Here is a 22,896-nt window from a genome sequence, read left to right on the forward strand (position 1 = left end):
TTTCTAGCCTCATCCATTATGCCCGGAAGGATTTTTTCTTTTAACACTGAGAACCAGTAAAGATTTATCTGGTGATCTTTTTATACAGCTGCAGTTTCTTCACATAAAAAAAGGAAACATGATTCAAATGACACAGCTGTGTAGCACTGAATAGAATGGTGCAAGTTTTCCAAGGACCAGCATAGCCCTTGCAGAATATCAGGTATAATGTGTAAGAATATCAGGTGATTTCAGTACTTGCATCGAAGTGAGAAAGATGTTCAGGGTCTAGAAAGCCTTTAATGGTTATGCAGAATGCCAATGTTATTGGGGAGTTGAGTGGGGGGAAAACAGAGGAAGTGGAAGAACAGGAAGCAAAGAAGCCCACGTTGCAAAAGGAAGCAAATTCTTCAGGAATGTCATGTTGTACATCAAGTTGACATTATCTTTTGGCTCAAAAGCTGCACAATATTAGTAGGTACTGTTCTAATTTTTGAAAATAAATACTCATCATTTTCCACCATCAAGTTACTTAGTTCTGAAGAAGTGCCAAAGTGCTCTGTAAACACAAACATCTATTTATGGAGGGGAGTTCAGCATCTTGCATGCAGGAGTGGGATTCTACTGGTTTGAACTGGCTTGGGTGAACCGGTAGCTTTGACTATCAGCTGAGAGCAAACCGGTTCGCTCAGACTTTGAAGTGGGCCCGCTCGCCCGCTCCTGCGCTATATTCACCTATATTCCCATTTTATGAGACCAGCTGATCGATGCAGCAGTTGATTATTGGGCCTCAGCTCTTTTCCTCCCCAGCAGTAATGCTGAAGGTGAGTTTTCTTTAAACTGTGCACATGCGCGCAGGAGATGCAAAGCACACACTCAGCAAACCGGTTGTTAAGCCAGAAGGAACCCACCCCTGCTTGCATGTAAGCAGCTAACCATTGGTCTCTCAGCCAGAGGAAGGAGGGACCTGCAGCATGACAACCAGTTTTGACATTTACCCCTCTTTTAAATACTACCCACTTGGGAGTCTCACTCCACTTTCATTCTAGTCGAAGTCACCATTTGCACAGTGATCAAGGCAATCTAAATTTGGATAGGAAGAATGATTTTTCTCTCTGATCAAGCAACTACAATGGTTAGCAATTTTACTTCAGAATATGGGACAGGTTTTTGCGGGGGAGTGAGGGAACTGGGGAAAAATTGGAACTTCTCAAGCAAAGCATAAGTAGCAATGTTGAGTTCTGATATATCTTCTCAAGACACTACATGATATTTTTGTCTAATTGATGGGTATCCAACATTTGGCTTGCCTTGGCCATACTGAATGAAGAGGAATTGTCTTGGGTCACATATAAAATGTATAATATAGTTAATGTATCTATAAATCACATAATAAAATTTAGGATATTGTGCAGACCATAGGCAGTCAGGCATGGATTGGATGTGCCTAGTCCAGTGGTGGGCAACCCGCGGCTCGGGAGCCACATGCGGCTCTTTACACCCTTTAATGCGGCTCTTCTGTGTGCCGGGTGCCCGCTCCCCTCCCTCCTCTCGGGCTTTGGAGGGAAGCTTCTGCAAAAGCCCGGGCGAGTGACAACCAATTTTGGTCCTATGACTGCAGAATGCTGCAAAATACCATAAATGCAGGCCAGTTGTTGAGTGTTTCAAATGTGATTGGAACACTCAACAAGGTGACCACAGTGTGTGTGTGTGTGTGTGTGAGTGAGACAGACAGACAGAGAGAGGAACAGAAAGAGGGAGTGAGGGAGGGAATCAGAGAGAGACTGACAGACACACACACACACACACACACACACACACAGACAGAGAGGGGGAGGGAGGGAGAGAAAGATAGACAGACAGAGAGAGAGAGACACACAGAGTGAGTGATTAAGTGAATGAGTGAGAGACAGACACACCCACATACACAGAGTGACAGAGAGAGAGGAAGGGAGGGGAGAGAGACAGAAGGAGAGAAAGAGACACACACACACACACAGAGTGAGTGAGAGACAGACAGACACACACACACACAGAGTGACAGAGATGGGGGAGGGAGGGAGAGAGAGACAAAGAGCCAGAGAGAGAGAGAGAGAGAGAGAGAAAGAAAAAGAAAAAAAAGAAAGAAAGTGGGAGAGAGAGATGAAATTAAAAACAACAACATACAAACCTGACTTACTCAAACTATCCAAGGAAATGCAAGGCCAATGTTCACATTAGTGGTTGTGACTTTGTCAGTCAATGTCAGGATGTAATTTTCTCTACATTGTAAGGCAATTTTTATGGAATTTAACGTTATCGATAAATAATATCGTTCTAAAGTTTTTGTTTTATTAGTTGTGTTATTTGTATCCTCCCGACCTATGTGGATACTTGCATGCAGAATATTCTCAATAAAAACTTATTGAAACTAAAAACAGTGTACCATCCTATGTATTTTCGGTTTTAAAAATGTGGCTCTCAAAGTAAATTTCAATCGTGGTTTTGGCGAGATTTGGCTCAGTTGGAAAAAAAGGTTGCCCACCACTGGCCTAGTCTAATCTATGAAGACAAGAGTTGTATATCCAATGGAGGAGGAGGAGGAGAGGGCCCATCTATGACTAATGCTGTACTTCAGCTAGTAGATTGGTCCATTTATCGCATCCAGGGGTGGTTCCAGTGGTCACTACTGCCGGTTTGCTCATGGGTGCGCCCTGCGCATGTGCTTCATGCATGTTGTGCATCAATTGCTCTGTGCATGCACAGAAACAAAAAACAAGATGGCAGCACCTATGGTGCCATCAGGAGAATGTGTTCGGGGGCATGGCAGGCCTGGGTCGCTGCCGGTTCCATCGACCCAGGCCGCCAAACCACTACCTGTTCGACCAAACCAGTCCGAACCGGTAGTAACCCACCACTGGTCACATCCATAAGGCAATTGTTTATTACAGGTAAATGCCACCTCTGACTGGCCCCGCCCCCATCTATTCTCTGCCTCCCGAATCCCAGCTGATCGGGAGGAAATGGGGATTTTGCAGTAACCTTCCCCTGGATTGAGGAGGGAATGGAGAGTTTGCAATATCCTTCCCCTGCCATGCCCACCAAGCTACACCCACCAAGCCTGCCATACCCACCAAGCCACAGAACTAATAATAAGAAAATTTGAATCCCACTACTGAACCTAACCTGCGCTTCCCAGTGTAAAATACAAAGTGACCTGTGACATTTTCTGTATGTCTTGCTGCATCTCAAGAATGGCAACAGAACAGATATTTCATACAATACCTTGAGAGGAAAAATATTGGTATCCATTTATTTAGAAGTACATTTCCATACCAATTTTTTTTTTTATTTTTAGAAAAATAATAATTAATGTGGATGCAAAAGTGACAGAGCCAGCTGAGACCAAATGTATACATTAGTACTAGGCATGGCAAACATTCATAACCAAGGATTTGAGATCTTCCAGTAGTAGCTTTGTTCGAGATGCAACAGGAAAAATTGGTCCTGTAGATCCCAAATATGCCATGTTGTGTCCAAATTTGTATGCTATTGTTTATTCAAGAGTAAAGGAAGACACCTAGAACATTCATATAATGAACGAATAGTCTTCAAGATTGGGCGTGATGGCTCAGTGGTTAAAAATGAAGAGCTTGTCAGCTGGAAAACTGGGTTTGAGACCTGAGCACTGTGCAACGGGGATATGTTCCCTTTGTTGCCCCAGCTCCTACCGATCTAGCAATTCAAATGCACGGAAAAGCAAGTAGATAAATAGGTACCACTTTGGTGGGAAGGTAACAGGGTTCTGTGCACCTTTGGTGAACAGACGTGCTGGTTACACGACCATGGAAAATGTCTTCAGACAACACTGGGGCCCTCGGCCAACAAACAGAGAAAGGCACTACTAGAGGTTGTATTCAGCAGGTTCTGACCAGTTCTGGAGAACAGGTAGTGAAAATTTTAAGCAATTTGAAGAACCGGTAGATACCACCTCTGAGTGGCCCCGCCCCCATTTATTCTCTGCCTCCCGAGTTCCAGCTGATCAGGAGGAAATGGGGATTTTGCAGTAACCTTTCTCTGGAGTGGGGAGGGAATGGAGATTTTACAGTATCCTTCCCCTGCCACACCCACCAAGCCATGCCCACAGAACCGGTAGTAAAAAAAATTGAATCCCACCACTGAGGGAAACCTATACCTAGCTTTCAAAGTTGCATGAAAACATTTCATGAATGATTCCTGGGAATTGTCAATTTGGTGCTAAGACTATGACCTTGTCCAAGGTGATATAAAAATACTCATGATTTTAAACACTGATCACTGCTGATATGGCTTGTTGAAATATTTATCTGCCCTCCGGCTCAGCCAGTAGGGAAAACCCTCAAGAGGTTAGCAATCACTAATTACTTCCTGCTAATCTTCTCTTCTGAGCCCAGACAGTGGTTCCACACTGCTTTGATCACTTCTAACAGCTGATGGGCTGAATGCTGATCCCTAGAATCAAATTTCTTCTGCTTTAAGGCTTTTCTGGTATGGGACATTAAAGGAGCCACATCTAACATCCTTTGGATATATGGGCCTCATGTCTAATTCTTTCCCATACTGATAAAAATCCAGTACAGTCCTCTTAATTCAGCAGTCACCCGATTACGTCAATTCGGAATATGTATGCTGTCTAGAGTTACCTTTGTGGCCATGGAGGCATGAGGGTTAATTTATTATAATTAATAAATAATGGCATTCTGCAAAGAATTGCAAAAAGAATATTCATGCTTATTATTCATTTATACAAACATATATAACCCGCCTGTTTCCAGGACAGTTTAACCCTAATCATCATGGAACTACTGAAGCACTATTAATAATTTTTAGGCAACCATTTAGAAACTGTTTTGCTTTGGCAGTAATGTTCCTTTTAGGCACTTATATAGCTCAGAGTTCAGGACAGATACCTTTAGATTTGTTATGCATAGAGATATGTAGATTAAGAAAAGTTCTGCCCTTTTAATTAAATTAATAGAAAGGTATATGAGTCTGAAAAAAATTCAAAATGCCAATTCTTTAAAAAAAGAAAATAAAGGATTGAAAAGTTCACAATCCCAATTACAGTTTGCATTATCTCTACCCCTAAGCGCCTTCCACATGTTCCAAAGCATTTGGGAAGTTCAGCCAATTAATTCTGGGCTCAATCTCTGTTCCAGGGGAATTCTGAACCATAAGTGCATTTCCTGTGGTGCTGCAGGGCAGACAGCTTCTCCTTGGCAGAAGCTCTAAGCTTATCCTGCTTCCTGTCTCCTGGGATTTCCCACTTTATGCCTGGAGTTCAAGGACCATGGCACCTGGAGTTCTTCCCCCATCTTCAGTAGCAGCTTTGCTGCTCCCCTGCAGACCGAAAAAACACTCAGCACAAAGGAGAGAGAGGGGGGGAGAGAATGGAGCTAATTATACAAACTTCCCATCACATGCTCACCAGCAATTTTCCTATTTTTCTGTTAGCCAATAAAGGCTCTTCTTTCTTCCAATTGCTAAACTATGAGGATATTCTGTGAAAATTCTATAGAAGGCCAGGAGGTGAAACTAAGGATATGTGCAATTGACTCTAACAGCATTTCAACAGCACCTTTTTCTCCAACATCATCACTACTACCAACTTTGTCTATATGACACTGCAACACTGATATAAGGTCTTGCATTGTGATGCAAGAAGGAAGGTGAACCCGTTAGATTGACTTGCCCCTGATGGACCTGAATGGATTTCAGAGAAAGCTGGAAGTTCTTCCTGTTGGATGGCTGCATGGTCCGTCTGTGGCCCTGGTTACTGCTTGGAATAAGGCAGCAACTGAGGCTTTGGATCAGGTCACATCCATGCAATCTCTCTCCTCTTGGAGATCCTGGCACTCCTCATAGTTTACTGAGGATTTAAGGGAGATTAAGTTGGAGAAGAGTCAGCTAGAGCATTGCTGCTGCTCAATGGGAGGACAGATTAGAATTACCATTAAGTGGCCATGCCAATATGATAAATAAACACACAAACAAACAAGCAAATCTTCTCTACTACTCAGAACTCCAAAAAGAAATGCCCTTGATTCCTTTGGCAAGTGCACCTGATTGTGCTTTTATTCACTGACAGTATATATCCCTAGTGCAAATCCCCTTGATATAAATTCTTCTTTTAACTTAATTCCTGCTAGATATTGGTGTGCAACTTCTCAGTGTCATGCAACAAGTTTCTTATCTTTACTATGTTTGTTGTTGTTGTTGTTAGTTGCAAAATCGTGTCCGACCCATAATGACCTATGGACAACATTCCTCCAGGCCTTCCTGTCCTCTACCATCCTCTGGAGTCCATTTAAGCTCAAGAGTACTGCTTCCACAATTCCATCCAGCCACCTCATTCTCTGTCGTCCCCTTCTTCTTTTGCCCTCAATCGTTCCCAGCATTAGGCTCTTCTCCAGTGAGTCCTTCCTTCTCATTAGGTGGTCAAAGTATTTGAGTTTCATCTTCAGGATCTGGCCTTCTAAAGAGCAGTCAGGGTTGATCTCCTCTAGGACTGACTAGTTTGATCATCTTGCAGTCTAAGGGACTCACAGGAGATTTTTCCAGCACTATCATTCAAAGGCCTCAATTCTTTGGCGCTCAGCCTTTCTTATGGTCCAACTTTCACAGCCATACATTGCAACTGGGAAAACCATAGCTTTGACTATACGCACTTTTGTTGGCAGGGTGATGTCTCTGCTTTTTACTATGCTGTCTAGATTTGCCATAGCTTTCCTCCCCAGGAGCAAGTGTCTTTTAATCTTTTGGCTGCAGTCCCCATCTGCAATGATCTTGGAGCCCAGGAAAATAAAACCTGTCACGACCTCCATTTCTTCCCCATCTATTTGCCAGGAATGGAGAGGGCCGGATCCCATGATCTTAGTCTTCTTAATGTTGTGTTTCAAGCCAACTTTTACACTCTCCTTCACCTGCATCAAGAGACTCTTTAGTTCCTCTTCACTTTCTGCCATTAGAGTGGTATCATCGGCATATCTGAGGTTGTTGATAATTCTCCCGCAATCTTAATTCCGACTTTGTCTATATGACACTGCAACACTGATATAAGATGTGAGTCTTGCATTGTGATGCTGATGTTGTCAGTTGGGCTTTGCTTATCAACCCAGACGACCCCATTGATTACATCTAAGTTCTTATCATTCTGCCATTCAAGAATGAAACTTCCATTTTGCTTTGTCCTCCTCATCACCACCAATCTCAACTGTTGCCATTTCCTTTGATAGAGAACAGATTGCTCTAAAAAGAATGAAATGAGAAATAAAATTGAGTGGAAAATGTTACACGTGAGGAATAAGGGTTTCTTTTAATGTTAGTTATGACCTGACTGAGAAGGCTGTGTAAGTAATCTTTCAATTCAAATTTAGGAAGATCATTGTGAAGTATAACCCCTTCTCATAGTGTGTGTGTGTGTGTGTGTGTGTGTGTGTGTGTGTAAAAACAAAGAAGCAGTAGACAGTTAGAAAGTAAGGGAGATGGAAACAATCCATTTGACTGACACAGAGTGATAATGTAAGCTGCACCAAAGGAAATTCACAATAAATTCCATATTGCCTTAAGACTAAAGAGAAAGGTAGAAACCTCTTTTGCAGGGCAATAAAAAATGGTAAGTGTTATCCTTTAACTGAAGAAGAGAACAATAAATATGCCTGGATTTTTATCTCCAAAGTTCTCAGTAACTGGCCTTCTGCATTTCTGAGCCAATAGACTTCTAAAGCTAACTTGGAATGGAAACTTACACCAAGATATGTCAGAGATTGCAATGTGCATGACAAACCATATTTCACATCTTAAGGTGCTAATCCCATGATGGCTGTGGGAGGAAGTTGATATGTGAGAATAAAAAAGTGACTAGTGCCCCAGTAAATAATGGCAGTGAGAAATGCACCAGTTGGACTGAATGGTCTTCTTTGGAGAAGAATATCACTCACTGGAGAAGAGTCTAATGCTGGGAAGATTGAGGGCAAAAGAAGAAAGGGACAACAGAGAATGAGGTGGCTGGATGGAGTCACTGAAGTAGTAAGTGTGAGCTTAAATGGACTCCAGAGGATGGTGGAGGTCAGGGAGGCCTACAGGAATGTTGTCTATGGGGTCAGGATGGATTGGACATGACTTCTCAACTAACAACAACAATCACTTCTTGGCTGTGGCCCTTTGCCTTCAGGAGTTCCATAATTTTACCCTATTCCTTCTTCTAAAACCATGCCCATTATAGTATCAGTTCCTGCTACCTTAATTTCCCTAATGCTGTAAGCTTCCCTGAAGCAAGAACCCTACTTGAATTGGCACTTTGCCAGGGATTGTGTTGACTCCATGGGACTTTACTGTCTCCTTCTCACTCTGGGTAGTCAAATTACACCTGGTTTTGATGGGACTTTACTGTCTCCTTCCCACTCTCGGTAGTCAAATTACACCTGGTTTTGATGTTTGGCACAGCAATATAGCTCCCTAGTCAAACCAATCACTGCTAATTGTAATGATGCTGACAGTCTCGTTGAATCACTATTCATAGGTCAAGTGCAGTCCTTTGAAGGGGAAACTGTCAAACACAGCCACCTCTTCAAAGAGTTGTAATAGGGCACTGAGATTGAAGTTTCAGTAGCATCAAACAATTATATCTCTTCTATAACAGCAAGATGGAGAATGTGGGGCCTTTAGTCCCCCCTGTATTTTAGAGTCAGACAATCAAACACAGGTATTTGGAGACAAAATCTATTCTTTGCATTGTTGCTTAAGTCTGGTGATGTAAAATGCTCACTTTTGAAGAATCAAGCCAGACTGTCATGGAAATTTTATATTCTTCTGTAGACTTGACTGCCCCCATTAGAGTTACATATATACGCTGGTCTTGTTGTATTCGGGTATTTTCCCATGTAAGGTTGAGATTGTCTTGGCAACGTTTTGGCGAGATCTCACTCACCATCTTCAGGCTGGGTTTTGGACTTAAAGTGTGGTCGGAACTGCCGTCTTTCTATAAATCTTGGTGGAGGTGTGTGGAGTGCTGACTTTGTTTCAGTAAGTGGAATGATTGGTTGTGTGGTTGTATCATGATTGGTAGCTTGGTGCTGATTGGTGCTGGCTGTGTGTTCATTGTTGTTTTGTGTTGTAACAGCCTGGGTGGTGGGTGGGGCTTGTTTGTTAACTAGGGCTGGTTTCCAGATGTCTGGTAGGCGGAAGGTATTATCACATTTATTCATGTTGTGGAGGTGTTTTTCTATTTCGATAGCTTCCATAATTATTCTCTTGTTGAAGTGTTCAGTTTTGGAGATTAACCTGGTTCCTTCAAAATTAATTTCATGTCCTGTAGCTTTAAGGTGCTGGAAAAGGGAGGAAGTTTTTTTTCTTACTGCGTTCTTGTGTTCTGCGATGAGTGCATTTATTCTCCTGTTCATTTGTCATATGTATGTTGCAGGGCAGATTTTGCATGGTATTTTGTAGACTCCTTGGTTTTCTAGCTGGATTTTGTCTTTGGGGTTTCTTAAGATGTTGGGTATTATTTGGTCAGTGGTGAAGGCTGTCTTGATATTGTGCTTGTGGAGAATTTTGCTGATTTTATCTGTGGTGCCTTTGATGTAAGGGAGGAGGGCTGTCCTGTTCTGTGTCTTGGTTTTTGGGGGGAATCTCCCTTTGGATTAGGTTGGTAATTGTTTTTCTTTGGAATCCGTTGGAGATTAATACGTTTGTGAGAGTTTCAACTGTTTCATATAGCGTGTCATTTGGTTACAGGTTTTTGTGCATCTACATTCTCACCACTTACAATTGTATATCAAGAGTTACATTCCTAACTCATAGAATTGGCTGGATTTACACAACTCTTAGTGGCATTTTGTAGAGGGATGCAGTGGCTCAGTGGCTAAAACACTGAGCTTGTCAATCAGAAAGGTCGCAGTTCGGTGGTTCGAATCCCTAGCACATTGTAACCGAGTGAGGTCCTGTTACTTGTCCCAGCATCTGCCAACCTAGCAGTACAAAAGCACGTAAAAATGCAAGTAGAAAAATAGGAACCACCTTTGGTGGGAAGGTAACAGTGTTCCATGCACCTTCAGCATTTAGTCATGCCAGCCACATGGCCATGGAGAAGTCTTTGGACAACACTGGCTCTTTGGCTTTGAAACAGAGATGAGCACCATCCCCTGGAATGACTATACATATGCATCTGCAGTCACAGCCAATGATGGGCTGCAGCCGGTTCAGACCAGTTTGCAGAACTGGTAGTTCTGGCCACTGGTTGGCCCTGTCCATGTGCCCCACCCCCATGCACATGGGTGTATGACACCCCTGCACTTCCCCAGCCCCCTGAAGCCTCCTGAAACCAGATATACTTCCTTTACCTTTAATGGCATTTTGTAGCTTGTTAAGTATGTTATGTATACTGGCAAACTTGTTCGCTATGCTGTGACAAGTTAATTTTGTTTTGTTTTTTCATAAATCATACCTCAGTATGTTATGTGTTTCAAATTATAATAGTATGGCTACCAATGTTTGAATTAATACACTAATTTTAGGAATTTGATTGTCATATCTTTATCAACTAAATAATATATCCCAACTCCATTTTTTTTCATCAGAAAATCCATGTGAGAGAGACTAAATTTAAAATAGCATAAGATCAAGAACAGTGGTATTTATTTAGGAATGACAATTAATACTTGGTCTAATTCAATTGTCTAAATAATGGACTACATTGAAAAATGACTGAATAAATTATTAATGTTAGGAATATATTCAAACATATGTATATGCCTTTCCATGGAGTAATGCTTATCTGTGGTTTTTCAAATAATAATAACAAAGCAGTAATAATATGGTGCAGTAAATTTTCTGAAATGAGGCAACTGTATATCTCTTAAAGAAGGGATGAGTAATAGTTTTTGTTTTTACAAAATCCAGATAGATGGATAAAGGATGAGCCATCATTAACCAAAATCATTACTGCCTTTTACATTTAGGTATTTAGCTTTCTTCATCCTGGTGCTGTCTAGAGAGATTAGATTTCAGACATTCTGGATTTTCCAACATTCCTAAGCCACATACTAATAACAAAATAGTTGTAATGAAAGAAGAAGTATGTGAAGCCAGATGATTTAAAGAGAAAAAAAAACCACAGCATGATTTCAAGCTACAAATTATGATTTGTATCCAAGTTTTTGTTAAAAAAATTAAAAGTCAGCAATGTGCCTATAACTCTCCCATTAATTTTTAGCTTTATTCAATTGAGGAAGGGCTCAGCTCTTTAGTGCCAGACACATGACGTACTTATTTCCTGTGGTCAATCTTGTGAGAAAGTAGCACAGGAAAAGTCAGAAGAACACGTGAATCCAGAGTTTTGAATGTGCTGGTGAAGAGACAATGATTTGCGTCATACTCAAACACTCTTTTACAAGCAAGACAGAGTTTCACAAGGTTGTGTGGATGTGCCCCATCTTGTCAAGCAAGCAATTTGCTTTGGCTCATCGCAACAAAGGGCCCAATCAATGCTGTCCACAGAAAAGAACAGTTTATCTGCCACTGGAGGCATAAAAACCATGACTCAGATTGATAAACGGAGAAAGACGCAAAAGGATGCAGTCACAATGGTCCTGAGTCCAGTTGCATATTGAAATTGGAGCCTATTAGTCACTAACTCATACTCCTGTCAACAGTATCTCTCAAATTTTATCAAAAGAAGATTCTGGGAAATTATTTTTTATCCACCTGGAGTTTTTCTTTTCTTTTCTTTCCACAGCTGTATAATACAACTTTGTTGGTGTCTTTTAGTCAGTCTTGACTCCCAGTCAAGGACAAGTGCTTGAAGTTTTCTTGGCAAAAATTTTACAAGTGGTTTGCCATTGCTTCCTTCTTAGGGCTGAGAGAGAGTGACTGACCTGAGATCACCCAGCTGACTTTGTGCCTAAGTCAGGACTACAACTCACACTATCCCAGTTTCTAGCCTGGCACCTTAGCATTATACCAAACTGACCCTCGTAGAATTATTCTACTAATGTTTAAGTCAGGATATTTTACATACAATAAACTTACATGCATGCATACCTCTCTGGAATATGGCAGGAAATTAAGGGCAGAAGGCTTAACTTTTTATCTACTTCCTTCCATGCCTATATTATTACAGTATACAAAAAAACAATTTGCTGAGATTTTGAAAGAGAGGTGGAATCACTTAGAACAGTGATGGCGAACCTTTTTTGACTCGCATGCCATAAGTGGGGGGAGCGTAGGGGGGCTGTGTGCAGGCGTGCCGCACCCATAATGCAATGTGTGACGCCCCCAGTGCGCATGCACGCACTACAGGCGCTCCCCCATTTTTACATGCTTTTTTTGCCCTCCCCAGGCTCCAGAGGCTTTATAGGAGCGTGGGGAGGGCGAAAACAGCCTCCCCCGCCCCCCCCAAACGCCCTCCGAAGGCTTGAGGGACCTTCAGGAGGCTTCCCTGAAGCCTCCGGAGCAGTTAAAACGACCCTCTGAGCAAACCGGAAGTGACTTCCTGAAGTGCATACGCGCTAGCCAGCTGACAGGGCAACGCCTCGAGTGCCCTGACAAATGGCTCTGTGTGCCACCTGTGGCACACGTGCCCTAGGTTCGCCATCACTGACTTAGAAGCTATACTTCTTGATTAAGTCTAGTTGTGGCCCGCAATAGCAAAGAATGCATTGTGAAGAACTGAACATAGTTATTATCACATACAGCAAAATTTAGCAACTAGAACCCTGTCCAATGTGTTGTGATTGTAATTCCCAGAAATCCTAGCCATAATAGGAAGTTATAGTCCAAACAATGTTTTTCAACTTCGGCTATGTAAGATGTGTGGACTTCAACTCCCAGAATTGCCCAGCCAATGGGAACGGTCAAGTTTGAGAAATACTGGTTGAAATAAATCTGGAGGACACAAATTGGTAAAGATGTAATACTTCATGTGATTTGATCATGTTTGATTTTGGTTTCTTTTGGAAATAATATCGTAAAATATATCGGGACATAACAGTACCTGAGCAATTTCTTTTTAAGTTAAAGATGTTGTGGTGGTAAAAGGTACTCCCTCCATACATGTGTAAGTGGCATTCACTGCCAAACCTCTGAGATTCTTCCCAACACATAGACATATTGCTGAATGAGCCTTTGTAAGAAAACAGTCAGAGTAAGATGAATTGACAGTAGCAACAATGAGAAGACTCAGTAAGTAACCTGTGGCCTAGTAAACTAGATTACTTCTATTCACCAACCATATCTGAAAGATACTATGGCTAGCATGCTGACCTAGTAGGAGGAAAAAATTAATAATAAGGTACACGGATGGGCTTATCTAGCACATTCCAATATTATGCTGTCACTTCCACTGTGTCTGCCTTTTGTCTTTGCAATGTAGTAGGTCTGCTTTTATGTATATTAGTTCTGCTTTTAATTATATAGTCATATTATATATACTGTACGCATGACAATAAAATTATGTTATATCTTTAAAATGATTAGGTTCCTTTAAGCACAGGGGTGTCAAACTTGTGTCATCACGGCATCGTCACACGTTGTCACGGTGATGTATCGGGACTCCCCCCCCTTTGCTAAACCGGGCGGGGGCAGGCCCAGCACGTGACGCATCCAGCCTGCAGGCCGCAAGTTTGACAACCTTGCTTTGAGGTGAACCAGCCACAACAATGTAATAATATTTTGAATTATATTCCAAAATCAGGGAATCTGAACATTTTTGAGGAATATTTTATTGATTGTTGGGAATAGCCAAAAGTATATTGAAAAATGGAAAATAATTATTGCCACAGACATTAAAAGACTGGATTAAAAATAAAAAAAATCTGTAATACCAATTTTTGAAAAGGCTTTTTCCCCCTTACTAATCAAAAACTCACATACTACATTTCCGTTTGGCATAGATTTCATATTTTGCATAAATATTTGTGCATAATTTAATGCATTGCTATAACATGATTAAATTAATTTGTAACACACATAGGTGATTAGATCAATTTAATATGTTAATTTTTACGGAGGGTATTTTGTTTTCCTTTTGTTTGCTTTGGTAGTAAAAATTTATAACATAATTTGTTGGACATTTGTATATTACTCTGTTTTAATTTATTTCTGTACATTACTTTCTCTATATTTTTATTTAAAAAATTAATAAAAATATACTTTAAAAATGTATGCACAAATATAATTTAAAAAACCCTTCCAGCTAAGGGCAAAAGGACTGAAGTGTGACATTCGTTTAATTCACTGGGAGGGGAGGGAGACTGAAATGTGGTATATGTCAGGGGTGGGTTCTGACCACCATTACTACCGGTTCGGCGGCCAAAAATTTGTGTATGTGTGCACTCATGCGCATTTGCACTTAAAATGATCTGTTCATATGCACAACATTAAAAAAGGAATAAAAATTGCATTTTTTCAATGAAGATTGTTCTATGCAATTGCAGAACAGAAAATCAAAATGGTGCTACTGAGGATAGAACTGGTACAGTTACGTGTCCACCGGAGTTACTACCAATTCAGCCGAACCAGATCGAATAGGTAGGAACCCACCTCTGGTATATGCATAAAATACTGACCTGGACAATTATTTAGAACCTCAAAAGACATCTTGCTGTGTAGGCTTGCAATACTGTTATTATTAAATATTTAATCTTCAATTCGATTCACAGTCTGGGATTGATAAAAACTTTACAGTTCAAGTCCTAACCAGGAACCTAACAGCTATTAAGGTAACATCTGATTATATAGGCAGTTCCACATAGCATGGTTTTTTACAAAGTCAGAATATTTAGGTCTAATAAGTTCAAAATTTCCATATATCTAGGCAACCCTTTGGACATTGCTCCAAGGGCTCCTATTATTATTGGTACAACCATTGATTTCTTCCCCCCACAATAGCTCTATTTCAATTTGCAGAGTGTGGTATTTCCAGTGACGTGCGGTGAGGTTTATGGCTGGTGAGGCTGGTGACGTCATTAGGAAGGCGGGGAATGGGACCACATGTGCCGGAGGCTCAGGCTGCCTCAGCCTCCAGCACACGTGATCCCATTCCCCGCCTTCCTGAGCGTGCTCCGCCGGCTCGCGCTCCGCAGTCCTCGAAAGCGACTGGGGAACGACGAGAACCTTCCTGCCTCTGCTGGACTTTGCACGCGAAATCCAGCAGAGGCAGGAAGGTTCTCGTCGTTCCCCAGTCGCTTTCGTGCCTTCATCATCCGGGAGTGCTGACAACATTTCTGCCTCCGTGGCTCCCGGGCACGGCCGGACGGATGTATATAATATTATAATATTATATATATATGTATAGTATATAATATTATATACTATTATTTCATGAAGAGAGGTGAGGCTCTGCCTCCACTGCCTCCCCTGACCGCACGTCCCTGGGTATTTCATATTTTTTCTATTTGTTTCTCTTCAATTTGTTCATCACCTGGTATTGCAATATCAATGAACCAAACTTTTTTTCTTGATGCCAGCTGTGCTATGGGACAAATAACCGTCTGTTTGGATTCAAAAGTCCCACAGGATCTTGACCTGTTCCTTTTCAAGAATTCTGTCAACTTGGTGTTTCCAGTGATTTTTGCTTCATTCAAACATAAACTTCTCTCAAGGCTTCCTATGTATAATTTTGGCAACTCGATCATGACATTGTAGATAATCAGTCTGTGAAATTTTGCGGCAGCCCCTAATAAAATGAGCCACTGTTTCATTTTCCTCATCCCATAAGCGACATTTGCTGTTGTTACTTCATGTGTTGAATTTTTGCTTTCTTTGAATTAACCTAGTCTGCAAGGCTTGTTCTTGAGCAGCCAAAATTAAGCCTTCAGTTTCGTATGAAACAATCATAGTCATATACTGTAGATGGTCTAGTATTGTGTATTTCCCCTCCTTACTGTATGAAAAGCAAAGAAGCCTGACCACTAACTTCTATTGTTAGACTGGGAAGAGCCCTAACCTTAACGCTTCACAAATTTGTATGTCATTATATTCCAGTTTACACTCAGTATTCTGAAGTTGGCAGGAAAAAAAAAGAAAATTGCATGGCACTTTGAAGCATGGCTGAAGAGAAAAGAATGGGCCCATCTCTTTAAAATGGATATTACCTTACTGTACTTTTTCCTTTATAGATGATGGGGCCCTATACATCAATCACACAAGTGTTAAGCTGTAATGAGCCTGATAATGCTGTGACTTTGCTCTGTTATTTTGGGAGGGTGGGGATCAGGGGTGGGTTCCTGCCAGTTCAAACCTCTTCTATAGAAGAGATTCCACAAATCTACAGTGCCGTTTAGAACCAGTTCCAGCTCCCTCCCCCTGCCCATCCGTACATCATCAAGATGAAGAGTGAGAGGAGGAATTCTGGGAGTTGAAGTCCACAAGTCTTAAAGCTGTCAACTTTGAACACCCATGGGTTTTTTTTCCTAAAGGGCTAGGGGTGCAAGGGTCTTGTAACTTGACAGCTTTAAGGCTTGCACGCTTCAATGCCAGAGTTCCTGCGCCATCATGACTGGAGGAGGAATTCTGGGAGTTGAAGTCCACAAGTCTTAAAGCTGTCAAGTTTGAACACCCCTGGGGTTTTTTTTTCTAAAGGGCTAGGGGTGCAAGGGTCTTGTAACTTGACAGCTTTAAGACTTGCATGCTTCAAATGCCAGACTTTCTGAGGCAACATTTTGGTTGCTAAGCAAGAGCATTGTTAAGTGAGTTTCACCACATTTTACAAGTTGGCATTCCCACCCAGTCACATGACTGCCAAGCCACTCCCTCTTGGTCACATGGCCAGCAAGCCACTCCCACCGGGTCACATGGCTGGCAAGCCACTCCCACAAAGCAGGCACACCTACAGAAGAGGTTCTAAAACATTTTGAAACCCACCACTGGTGGGGATGGAGGGAGCAATGAAAATGTTTGAGGTCCAACGAGAAGGGCTTTTAAGAAAAAAAATGAAGATTTGATTGTATTCATGAAGGGTTTTTTTTGGGGGGGGGGATTGTTATTTCATTTCTTCTCCAAAACCCCATGTTCATGAGTTTATTCCATCATGCATAATGCTGCTGCCTCCATCAATTGAGTGGCTTGCCATCAAATATTAATAATGTTGATACTTGCATATCACCATCAGAGGCAAAATTCAACTGCGCTCTTCTCCACTGTAGAGTTAAAGAGTTTTTGTTCCTGCAGTTCAGCCTTTGTTCAAAACACAATGAAGGATTAATGTGGATTCCGTTGTTTGAAGTGTTATCACAAATAGTGAGGGGATAACTTGTGAAAAGCATTTTGTCTCAGGAGCCTTATCAGAGAACATTAAAAAATGTCCTCTGGTTTGAAATGAGTTTACCCTCCAGGGCTGTTGTTATTGGTTTTTTTTTTCCTTTCTGAAGAAAAAAAAATCCCCAATTGATAACAAAATCAAATGTTAATTAAGCTTTGTGGGAGAATTCATTCTCATTTTTATTTTCACACAGATGTTTAAATAAATTCTTTATAACAACATCTCACAGTCTCTCATCCAATAGCTATTTAGTTGATGACTGGCGATCAGAAGGGGGACAAATGTTTTGTTTTTATATTATGCATTATTTACTAGAAAGCACTCATTAAACACTGGGCACTGGTAAAGGCAATCTATCCCAGATTCTATGGTCAAGTACCATAGAGTACAGATACCAGGCAGATGCAACTCAATGGTTCTCCCATCATCAAGTTATTGCTTCTTCTTGTATTTGACAAGCTGGATATACTTTCCATTTTGCTTTAAATTAGAAACTATATTGATGAAAGTGCATGATTCTTGCTCCTCCTGTACTTGCAAAGTGGTTGAGATATAGTTACAAGATGAGCCACGGTGGCACAGTGGTTAGAGTGCAGTACTGCAGGCTACTTCTGCTGACTGCCAGCTGCCTGCAATTTGACAGTTCAAATCTTACCAGGGTCAAGGTTGACTCAGCCTTCCATCCTTCCAAGGTGGGTAATATGAGGACCCAAAAGCACTGTAAAGTGGTATATAAGTCTGAGTGTTATTGCTATCCTACATTTCTTTACATAACTCTCCTTCCAGTAGTCAGCAGCTGCCCTGGCTTCCTCCACTTCCATTTGATCCCAGGATAAGACACTCTGAAAGACCTTTTCAGATTAGAAAGAGACAGGCAGCTGTGGTTAATAAAGTAAGGCATAATAATAATAAAGTGAGTTTTAACAAGATTGCCTAAAGGAATAATAAGATAAATATGAAAGCATCACAAGAATGAGGTAGAAAAACTGAAATAACTCTTTCAGGGGAAGAAAACATTCAGGAACTTCAAGATTTATTTCGACATAATGTTACACAGATTTAAAGTAGGAACTGTCTTAAACACTTGGGGAGAAATTAGAACCTGTATACCTTGTGCAGCCTCAAGGCACTTCCACATTGATTCCTTGCACTGCTCCAGATGGAGAGGAATCTGAAAGAAGGTGGAGATAATCTTAATGAAAAAAGAAGAAAAACCTCTTAAGGAATGGAAAACAAAAACTCAGTCCCAGGAAAGCATAAGAAAGAAATTTAAAATAACCCCACCTTTATTCCCTTTAGTGTAAGATGGGCAAAGAGGAAGACAAGAACTCTGGCAGGCTGCCAAGATTTTGTTGTCTTACCATAGGGGTGTCAAACTTGCAGGACATGGGCCAGATGTGTCACACACTGGCCACACCCACCCCTATTTTAGGGAAAGGGGAAAAAGTTGTGATATGGCATATGACGACAACAAGTTGTCGTGAGTTTGACACCACATCCAACAATAAAGTAGCATTCCTGTAATCCTTGTGTTGTCTGTTTTCTGGCTGGCCAACCTTGAAACAATCAAATGGGCTCTAAAGTAAGGATGTATTTTTTTCTGTGGTTTTGGCAAATATCCCATCCTCCCACCTGACCTCCATGGAAAGTACCTATGTGATTTTTATGCCATTGCTCATCTTCAGCTACAGAGTAAGAGGCCTACGCAGAAAGTGACTTACATATCAGAGGCTTGCAAATTATACTTTCCCTCATTAATGATACATTTTTTTTTGCTTCCTTCTTAACATGAATTGCTACTTCCGGAACTGTTTTATGTTCCATATTTGCCTTCTGTCATATCTCAAGACTTAAAATGGACACCTAACACCAAAAACACCAAAGCACAACAAAGAATGTTCTTTCTGAACCAACTCAGAAAGCTCAAACTGCCCAAAGAGCTGCTGATTCTGTTCTACAGAGGAAGTATTGAGTCTGTTGTCTGCACCTCTGTAACTGTCTGGTTTGGCTCTGCAACCAAAAAACACAGACTTCAATGGATAATTGGAACTGCAGAATAAACCATTGCTACCAATCTGCCTCCCATTGAGGACCTGTATACTGCATGAGTCAAAAAGAGGGCTTTGAAAATATCTACAGACTCCTCACATCCTGGACATAAATTGTTTCAACTTCTACCGTCAAAGCGACTCTATAGGGCGCTGCACACCAGAACAACTAGACACAAGGACAGTGTTTTACCAAATGCCATCACTCTGTTTAACAACTAATTCCCACAACACTGTCAATAATTTACTAAGAATGTATTATTATTATTATTCTCTTCCTTCCTAATATCTATCTCTCCCCACTTATGACTATAATCATGTTGCTTGTATCTTTCAATTTATGTTGTTTTTATTTGTTTCCTAGTACAATTTGATAGCTTATTAGTAACCTTGACTATCACTAAGTGTATCTTTTTATTCTCGATGAATGTATTTTATTCTCTTACGTACACTGAGAGCATATGCACCAAAGACAAATTCCTTGTGTGTTCAATCATACTTGGCCAATAAAGAATTCTATTCTATTCTATTCTATTCTTAAACACACCATGGCCAGATTTGTAACCAACTGCTATAGTTAACTGTCAACAATGTCCCTCAACTGGAGACTATATTTAGGAGAAAAAAATTGACCTGGTTCCACTAGCTACTCATAATGTGAGACTAAGTTTACTCTGATCTCTAACTTTAGGTATTGTGTAGTAAACTTGGTGTTTAAATTGTCGTCTGTCTTTTATCTTAGAAAGAGCTTGGATGTCACATATAGTATATTAGCTACTATTTTTGCTTAATGTTTATGTATACATCCAGGTTCAGCATCCTGTTTCTGATGTTTGTTTACCGATATTCTAGACATCATTTTTCTTCCTCACTCAACTATAACAGCACAAAGTCATAGTTAGAGGTGAGGAAAGTGCATGGTGTCAAAAATGCTAACCTGCAATCATGACACTTCATAGTTTGCAGGAGTAACAGCTTTGCAACCAATAAATTTATCCAACAAGAGAGATACTCAGATCTTACCTACCCCCCCCCCCAAAAAAAAAACCACCAGACCGATGCATACAAAATATATTTAAAATGTTAAGCAGGGCATGGGGAACAGGGCACACTCTCAGTTAATTAATATCTCTTGTTGTGGGGGTGGGAGGAGTAAGGGGATTTGATTTGACTTGATTGGATTTGACTTTGATTTGACTTGATTGGATTGGATTAGCTATTCCATTGTAGAGTAGAACGCTGTTTAAATGGTTTATGTTCTGTTTTCCTATTGGTATAACTGAAGGTCCCACGGATTGGCTCATGAAACTATTAACATTTTCAAGTCAGCATGTGAAAGTAACCATTGAATTTCAGATCATTTTCTGAAGGTTTGGAGAATAGAAAGTTCTTGTGCTCTCAACAAATACCCTTATATATATATATATATATATCTTTTTTTAAAAAAATAATTTTTATTAAATGTTTTGATCTTTAAAAACAATAGGGAAGACACAGCAAAGAAAAAAACACAATAAGACAAAACAAAACACAGAACACACAGAACAATATACAATAACTTTACAGCTTTCTCTATCGGCTTTCCCTCTTAGCTTTTATAATTCTCCCTTCTGCATTGCCTTCCTCTCTCTATAACCTTGTCCTATGATTTAACAAACATAGTATTGTCACTTATAATAGTATTCATTATTTATATCCATATATTTGTATTCTCTATTTTCTGTCTTGGCTTCTATTTTCTAGCCACTTGTACATTTTGTTCCATACTTTATAGAAGTCTGATTCTTCTCTTTCTTTTGTCTCCTATGTCTCCCACATACATCCCTGCGGCCAATTCGCTCACACAGGGAGGGACTTCTCCTGGTGCCGTCCACTAGGCAATGCCAACGGGCGACACCAAGGAGTAGGGCCTTCTCTGTGATGGGCCCAACCCTCTGGAATGACCTCCCCCCCGACATTAGAACCACTTCTGACCTCCGCTCCTTCCGGCAAAAATTGAAGACTCACCTGTTCCGATTAGCAGGCCTGGCATAATTACAACTGTCCCTCCTGGCAAATGTATTATTATCTGGTTATTTTAGGGTTTTTAATCTGTTGTGTCCGTTTTAGGGATTTTAAAAAATTATATTTATTCAGCTTTGTACAGTTCTTTTAATTGCATTTTAACCTCCTCCAAACTGTACATATTTAATATTTAATTTTTTATTGTATTTCTGTGATATTCTCTATGGACTGTACACCGCCCCGAGTCCCTTCTGGGAGAGGGGGCGGTCTAGAAGCACAAATAAATAAATAAATAAATAAATAAATAAATAAATAAATAAATAAATAAATAAATAAATAAATAAATAAATAAATAAATAAATAAATAAATAAATAAATAAATAAATAAATAAATAAATAAATAAATAAATAAATAAATAAATAAATAAATAAATAAATTTTAGTTCTATTGTCATTTTATCCATTTCTGCGCATTCGAGTATTTTCCTGATTGTAGTTTCATCTGAGGGTGTATTGATTTTTTTTCCAGTTTTGTGCGAAGGCAATCCTGGCATATATATGGTAAGAGTGTCACAGGAACAATTATCCTGAACTGCGTATAAGACTATCAGGATGTACGTATTTCCTAATTAAGCCAAGATGCTAAGCTTTTTTCCAGTTCCAATGTAACCAATGTGCATGTTCTGAACACCCATATCATATCATTTTAGAAAATTGGTTCTTGAGTCCATAATAGTCATTAAAGACTGATGACCTGGAGGTCCCCAGATGTTCCAGAGCTTTCACAAGAGTTAGGCCTTCTAGCCCGTAACCCAGAACCTGCAGTTTGAAATGTCTGTAAAGCACTAGATTTGAGTTTGCTTGCTCTAGATTAGAAAACCGAATTGAGAATTTATTTAAGGTCAAGCTCTTCTCTTCCAAGCATTAGAGTTTATAACCACATTGTTTTTAGTTAGGGGATCACTCCCTTTTGCTCCCTCACTTGAAGTGTGAAATGGAACTGTTACAGTAACCTTCTGTTGCTGCATTTTCTGTGTGTTTTCCTTTGAATGGCTGAGTCAAGAACTTAAAAGTTGACTAGGCATACAATTCCACAATCTTAAATGGAATTTAAAGTGAAAACAACAAGAGGCTTCTTCATCTGATAGCACAGAAGAAATTGGCATGCTTGGAGCAAAGAAGAATGGGGCACATGCCATACATTTTAGATCTGCTTTTAAGCAAACCTGTTATTTAATGCTCAAATGGCTTGTCTTGTGCATTCCTCGGGGAAAATAACCATCCTGCCTGCTACCTTAGCTGTGGACATGTTACTTTGCAAGGCTTATTAAATGGAAGGCCTACAATGATTGGCTTGAATCGGGATGCTGTCATCTATCACTGTCACTTCTATAAGTTTCAATAAAGTGTATCTGGCCTTGGCGGAAACAGCCATGTATTCATTTGGGGCTGGCTGCAGAACAATGAAACTTCTGGTGATTGTGTACTGGAGAAGAAGTCCTGATGTGATTAATTGACAGGAGCATATGGTGGGTTACTGCAGAAAGAAGTTGCAGAGATAACTTCATTCAATTGAGCATTTGAGGAATT

Source organism: Natrix helvetica (assembly GCF_964273705.1).
Source record: "Natrix helvetica genome assembly, chromosome: 6".
Classification (NCBI taxonomy): domain Eukaryota; kingdom Metazoa; phylum Chordata; class Lepidosauria; order Squamata; family Natricidae; genus Natrix; species Natrix helvetica.